Source organism: Cupressus sempervirens, chromosome 7, assembly GCF_028749045.1.
Source record: "Cupressus sempervirens isolate cs-2001-9-10 chromosome 7, ASM2874904v1, whole genome shotgun sequence".
NCBI lineage: Eukaryota > Viridiplantae > Streptophyta > Pinopsida > Cupressales > Cupressaceae > Cupressus > Cupressus sempervirens.
The window spans coordinates 938,070,372-938,078,126 of NC_143124.1; positions in this window are offsets into that span (position 1 = coordinate 938,070,372).

The window sequence follows — 7,755 nt, forward strand, 5'->3', positions numbered from 1 at the left end:
AATTATAAGTGGTGGAGCTTTCTTCTTAGGAGAAAGAATAATTACATGGTTAAGCAAGAAATAAAGTTGCATTTCACAATCTACTACTAAAGCTTAGTATGTTGTTGATTCATTTAATTATTCTACTATTGTGTGGATTAAGAAACTATTCAAAGGAATTCAAGAGGATGTAACCAACCCTATTAATATTTATTTTGATAATACTAGTGCAAAAAATATATCAAATAATATGATGCTGTAGGTGTAAGGAAACTCAGGTGTAGAAACAACTTCCTACACTAATCCCTTAAGGAAAGTATTGTACAAATTCCTATTAAATCCTTACAATTTTAGATTTGATATTATGTAAACAATAATATTGCAATAAAGCACGAATACAAAAAATAGATAGAGAAAGAAAAAAACATAAACAAAAGCATATGCCAGTGGGGAAATATATTTCGGTAAAACAACCCCACCCCTACAAAACCTGCATGATGTATTATCTTCAACATAAAAGGTTACAACATACTTTCAATGCAAGTTCTTTTAGGATATGGAAGTCTAATCTAGTAGCAACCAAGAATACACTTTTCACTCTCTCCTATCTGCAACCCTAAAAATGCTTATATTATGCACTTTCCATTTTAGGGCAACTTCTAAAGAAAAAGAGTATTGCATGTTAGATGGAGACTGAAGTGTACAGTATTCAATGATCAGTTGTCACATTTACTCACATCTTCACCCATCATCAAATCTTCTAGAGATAGCTCTTACATGTCATAGGAATCTTTCATAACCCTTTTAGCCATGATCTCCTTACACACAACTCAAGATGTCAACACATACAAGTGGAGGGACAAATCAACATGCCAACTAGACATGTACACTCACACTTAATTAGATTATTTTTTAAAAAAAAATTTACAAAAAAAAAATATGAATATAAATTATCCAAGGTTGAGACACATTATTCCTAATAGTATGCAAAAACCAAGCATATGTCTATCAAGTATCACTACTTGAGAGAGGGAGAGTACGAGACAAGAAAGTGAGGATTAAATAGGTGAACTGTAAAGAACAAATTGTAGCTATATTTACCAAGATATTGTCTAGGAATTCTTTTGAGTATCTAATAGGTAAACTAGAGGTCTTTCCCCTATCAAATACCCATTAGCAAAAGATTCATGTTGTCAAAGGGGAAGAGAATGATTAAAGGGAGTGATATGCTATGAATAAGAAAGAATATTGTTGTCAACAAGGGAGACACACATTATTGGAATTGTTATTGAACATAGAAGTACACCCTAAGGGAGACATATTGACAAATTATAGGGATGAAGTTATTGAAGCTACCAATTGAGTGAATTATGATGTTGAGATCTATTGAATAGAATCTAAATAAAGTCACAAAGTTGGACAATTCTATTTTTGTAAATGCATACATTTCATAGTCATATGCATAATTTTTTTAAATGTAAAATCTTATGTTTATGTGTTTCTATCAGTTCCATAGAGGGAGATTGTTAGCCCCAACTGATGATGTAACATATAATGTTCGTAGTATATTTAAAAGATTCATAATAGTTGTTATGTTTTCATTGATGTCAAGCCCTAGTTGATTAGATACTATTCTATTTCAAAAGAATAACATAATATTTGATTGATGAAGATTATTTAATTGATGGAAATGATTTGAAGAAAGTATGATGATAGAGTTGATAAGTATTCATATTCAATGGTTTCTCAAATCAATTAAACTATGACAATACAATGTTAGCTTTCTTGATTTGCAACCATGTAATGTTGTGATGAAGCTCATGTATTCATCAAACTACATAAGCGACACCAAGTGATTATAGTTATCACATAGAACTTGACAAAGGAAAGATGAAGTTTATTGTAAACAAGGTAACTCTAGTGTTAACCAAATTATTTTTTTAACTAAGTGTGTTTGAATGTTCATCGAGTATGAACAAGAAGAAAATTTTAAGAAGGATTGAATATAAGGCCATATTTTGGTGAAAGTAAAAAATGTTCAAGAAATCCAAATGATAATGACAAAGTTTGTTACAAGATCTACGACTAGAGAAATGTCTTGAAGATTTAATGAAGGGAATTTATGCAAGATAAGGATAAGCATAAATATCAATGGAGTTCTATTTTTTGATTGACTAAAAATAATTAATCTAAGATCTATGATCATGATCAAGTGGCAAAATATGGAAATATTTATAAGGCATCAGTCTACAATTTAAACAGATAATTGAGACTATTTTCGATTGTTGATTGGTTCTAATAGATGCTAAAAAAGTTAAGACTATAGAAGGTGGTGAAGAAAGAAAAACAAGGTGAACCAAGAATAGAAGAAGAAGAAAGATCAAGTGGAGCAAGTGAAAATTAAAAGAAGACTAGTGTTAATCAACAAGACAAAAAATAGAAGGGAGAAGATAGAATGAAGCAGAGATCTAAACAAGAAATGTAGTCCTAAACCTAGCAAATAAGTCATCTATTACATTCTTACCATTGTAGAAGATAAATTTTATTAACTAAGTGGACCTAACAAGTCTTCAAAATCCAATATGATAACATAGATTAGTTATGTTTCTAATTCCTTTTGAGAAGGACACTCTCTAGTAATTAGGAGTGATAAGGTCTAGATGATCTTTGGTGAAAATCCTCTAACTAGGTCACACTACAAAGGTGCATGTAACCTTTAACATGGTTCACTACTAATAGAGCTCACTTCAAAAGAGTGAAATATTTCGATTGTCTATTTCCAGGTGTTTTTCCCTTTACAAGGTTTCCATGTTAAAATATTTATGTCAAAATGTGCAATTTCTTATGTAATGCAAGTTGATTTTCATGTTAGTTACATATTTCTACAACTCGATATAAGCTAAGTTATATCTCTAATACTTGGTAAAGTAATGGGCAATGAGATAACAATTTGATGGTAAAAGTTTTTTAGTTTAATTTGAGAAGTTGAATGTAATCACTAAGTTATTGTTATGTCAATTTATTGAGTGTAAATTAGTACCAAATTGTTTTAAATCCCTATAAGATAATTGGATATAACTAACTAATACCGGTCATCCACCCCCTCTAAATTATCTACCACTTTCCCTCCAAATTTCCCAAATGATGAGGTAGCATAAAGAAGTCTAAAGACTAACATAAGAGTCTTTGAGGTGGAGTTTGGTCAAACTTAGGAAAGGATCTACTATATTATAGGGAAGGGAAAATTTCTAGCCTAACTTATTCACTAGCTAGATCCAACATTGATTGGAAAATTTACAATTTAATAGAATATGATCAAGGGTCTCAGAATCAGTTTTCCAAAGAATGCATCTTAAGGGACATTGGTAGCCCAACCTTGCAATTTTTTTTTCTATAGGGATTTTGTGATGAAAAAACAACCAAGAAAACACCATATCTTTAGATGTTAACTTTTAACCCCAAATAAATTTAAGGGAATGTTAGACTAGAGAAATAAGTTGAGTTTATAAAAAAATTCATAGTCCAATTTTGTAGAGTATTTCCCTAAGGGGGAGATGCTCCAAATAATTTTATCAAGCTTGTTATTAAATCTAATTTCCATTGAGAGTCCATAAGGTTAGATGAGGTCAATTTCATCACATAATCTACCACATACACTCCAATTCTATCATTCATAATCTAGATAGGTCTTTTGTCAAAAAAATAGTTTGAAATAATTTTGAGTCCTTCCCATGATTGATCTAAAAATAAATCTCTTTCTCCATTCCCTAGACTCCATGATAGATGATGATTAATGGGATGCATTTTGTGACAAAGTTCCAAAGGGAACATTCTTTAGGAGGGTTAACTTACCTAAATATATTATTTGGGCGTATTCCCTCTAGGTATTTATTTCTTAAAATTCTACCATATTTTAGACCAAGTTCTACAATTATCCTCTATAAAAGCTTAGTAACTAGAGCCTTGATTTTTTCCTCTACTCTCTTTACATTGGCCCCTCCATCCCTTTTAGATCTCTAGATCTTATCCCAAGATAAAAGGGGAAATTTTCTTTCATCACTATACCCTTTCCAAAAGAATGATCTAAATTTCTTTGTAAATTTAATAATGGAATCCCCTTGAAGATCTAAACATGTCATCTAGTATATAGAAATAGTTGCGCGTGGTTATTTGAGCATTGTAGCTCTGTTAGCTAAGGAAATCCATTTAACTTTCCAAGAAGGAATACTAAGATCCACATTCTTAACCATATCATTGCAAAAACCACAATTCTAAGATCTAGAATTAAGAAAGATGCCTAGCTATTTATTTGGAAGGTGGCCTTTACTACATCCCAAGACATCAAGGATCTCCTTTTCTAGGCTAGCAAGGGCATTGAAGAAATAAACCTTGATTTTCCACTTATTAATAAGTTGGCCCAATACTTATGCATAATCAGACATAATTCTATCAAAATTTCTATCTTTCTCCAATTAATTCTTCCCTATACATCATGGTGTCATGTATAAATTATTGTTGAGTAATGTGGTCCTCTTCAATAGTGATCTTAATAACCTTAATTTTGTCGTCAAGTTCGGCTTCATGGATAATCTTCCTAATATTTCTCTGATGATGATAATAGTAAAGGGTGAAAGGAGATCACCAGAACAAATTCCTCTTGAAATATGAATCAATCTTTGTGGCATATGATTTACTAGGATGAAAATTACAGTTGTCGATATGCATTCAAAAACTACATAAATCTACTCCTTTGTGAAGCTAAAGGCATGAAGACACTTACATATGAAGGACCATCTAATATTGTCATAAGATTTTTTAGTATCAAGTTTTATTAAAATAGATTTTCTATTTTTATGTTAGACCAATTAAATGGCTTCTTTAGCTATAATAACTCCACCTAAAATAGACATACCTAGAAAAAATCTTGTCTACTCTTCTGAGATTAGATTGGGTAGAAGGGATTTTAGCTTGTTCACTAAAACTTTGTTAAATAATTTGTAAATAGTATTACAAAGAGATATTGGTCTAAAATCATCTAAACCTAAGACTTTTTTTTTTTTTGAGATAATCACCAGAAAAGTGTAGTTTAATTATCTTAACAATTTCCTAGAGTTCTAAATATTATCTAGAACATCGACTATTTTATCTTCCAAGAACTACTAACATTTTTGGTAGAAGAGGAAAGGAAATGCATCAAAGCTTGGTATTCAATCAAGGTTAAATTGAATTAAATCCTTAGTAATCTCTTCCTTTGATATTTTCTTTAGTAAACCTTTGGTTTGATAAAAACAGAGATAAGTTTTGGCATGCTATTCAAAATGCTATTATTCAAAAGATATGGATCCCTATCATTGTTTGGTAAAATCTGATAAAAGAGTATAGATTATGAGGCTATATCCTTAGGATTATTAATTACTAATTTTTTGGCACTAGATTTTGATGCAGTCTTATTGAATTATCTTCTTAATTTTTTATTGTCATGAAAAAAGTTATATTCCTATCTCCTTCATCCAACCAAAGATCCCAAAAGATTTGCCTCCAGAAAATTTCATCATTTTCAAGAGCGAATAAATATTTTCTCAAAAGATTTTTTTGTTTCAAAAAATTATCTTGGATTAGACCATTAGCAATAACTCCTTGTTTGAACTATCCAAATCTTACTCTATTTCAATTTTTTCTTCAAAAATGTTCCCTTGTAAATCAACATTACACTCTTTAAGTGTCCTTTTTATAACTCTAGGTTTAACAATAAATATAAAACCATTGGATTCTTTGAAGGATCATTTTAATGTTACATTATTAATATGTGTGTTAAGGTAAACTTGGACTTTTTAAGACACAAATCATTTGATGGAATGGGTCATACGGTACCCTATGACCCCTTTTAAATATTTTGAGTTTATTATGTGTGCTTTAGACCCCTTGAGACACACATTATGTGATTGAATGTGTCCAAATAGGCTATAGAAAACACTATGACCCCTTTTGAGCAATTTAATCATATTGCATGTGCTAAGAGCTTTTCAAATCACTAAAGAGACACATTATATTATCTAATGGATCAAAATGGGCCATAAGGTAACTTTGACCTCTTTTAATCCATTTAAATGATTATATGGGTGTTAAGGGGTCTTGGACACCATAAGACATACATTATGATTTTAAATGGGTTAAAAGGGGTCATAGGGTGCACTATGATTCCTTTTGACCAATTCAAACCATTATATGTGTGCTAATATGTTCTTATATACTTTAAGACACACATCATACTATTAATTGTGTTAAAATAGATCATAGGGTACCCTATGGCCTCTTTTGACAAATTAGATTCTTTATATGTGTGTTAATGGGTCTGAGAACCCCTTAAGCCACACATTATATGATCAAATGCGTCAAAAATTGGGTTAGGGTAACCTAAGATACCTTTTGACTCATTCAATCATATTATGTGTGGTAAGGGATCCTCAAACCCATTGCAACACACATTGTGTGATCCAATGGGTCAAACGGGGTCATAGGGTTCCCTATTCCCTTTTTTGATGTTTTCAAACCATTATATGTGTGCTAAAGGGTCCTCTAACCATTTAGGACATGTTATGTAATTAAATTCATTAACATGGTCCATATGGTACTCTATGACCTAGTCAAACCATTATGTGTGCTAAGAGGTCCCTAGAACCCTTCATAAATTATTATGCAATAAAGCAGGGCATAGGGGGTCATAGGGTTTCCTATGACCTCTTTTGACCCACTAGAACTATTATATGTGTTTAAAGGGACTTGAGGACGACTTAAGACATGCATTCTATGGTCAGATGTGTTAAAAATGGTCATAGGGTACCCTATGGCCCCTTTTAACCTATTTAAGCCATTATATGTGTGCTAAATGGTTCATGAACACCTTAATACACATATTATGTAGTCCCTACCCTCGTTCACATCTTTTCTAGACTTATTGTTGCTATTATTATCAAACTATGTAGACTTGTTTTATGTTGATGGTTTAGTGGTGTTGTTTTGACACTATTAGATATTATGATAGGGATTCAGTTGATATATGATGAGATCATTTAGACTTTACATTTCATGTATGTATGATGATCATTACATTGTTTTTAGTTATTAATGATGATTAGTTAGATGGTCTATTATCTCATGTGTTTTATTATGGTTACTTACCCCATACTTGCATGTGTATGGTGTGTGTGTTTTCTTATTGTATGGCATTTCTGATGTGGTTAAGGAAGGGAGTCGTAGTCACCTACTTAGTCAGGTTCTACATGATGCACCACTTCCTGCCATTGTCTGTTTAGCTTAGCATTATATATTGTATGTACATGCATGGTTTTTCTGCAGGTTGCAGGTACCGGGTATCGACTTCCTTGAATTGCCAGGATGAGCGTACCCTATTATACTATCTCAATGATAAGAGAAGGGAGATAAATTCTCAAGTCCAAATCCCAAACCTAAAGACCATTTGTCCTAGTGAGTTAGGACAAGTATCAAAGTTGAATACCCACTGAATGTTTTGGATGACATATTTCGTGATTTTTAACCATTTAGATTTATTTTGTATGATTTTCTCTATGATGGGTTTTCATATTTTATCTTGGAGGTCTATGGTGAATTTTCTATTAATTAAGTCTTAATAACTAGATTTAATTAATAAATTATTTATTTGAGAAAATTAATAAAATATCATGATCTTTGATATTTTGCAAAAAGAGGGGTAAAAATTTATTAAGACGGAAAGGAATACAACAAGGAGAGCTCAAC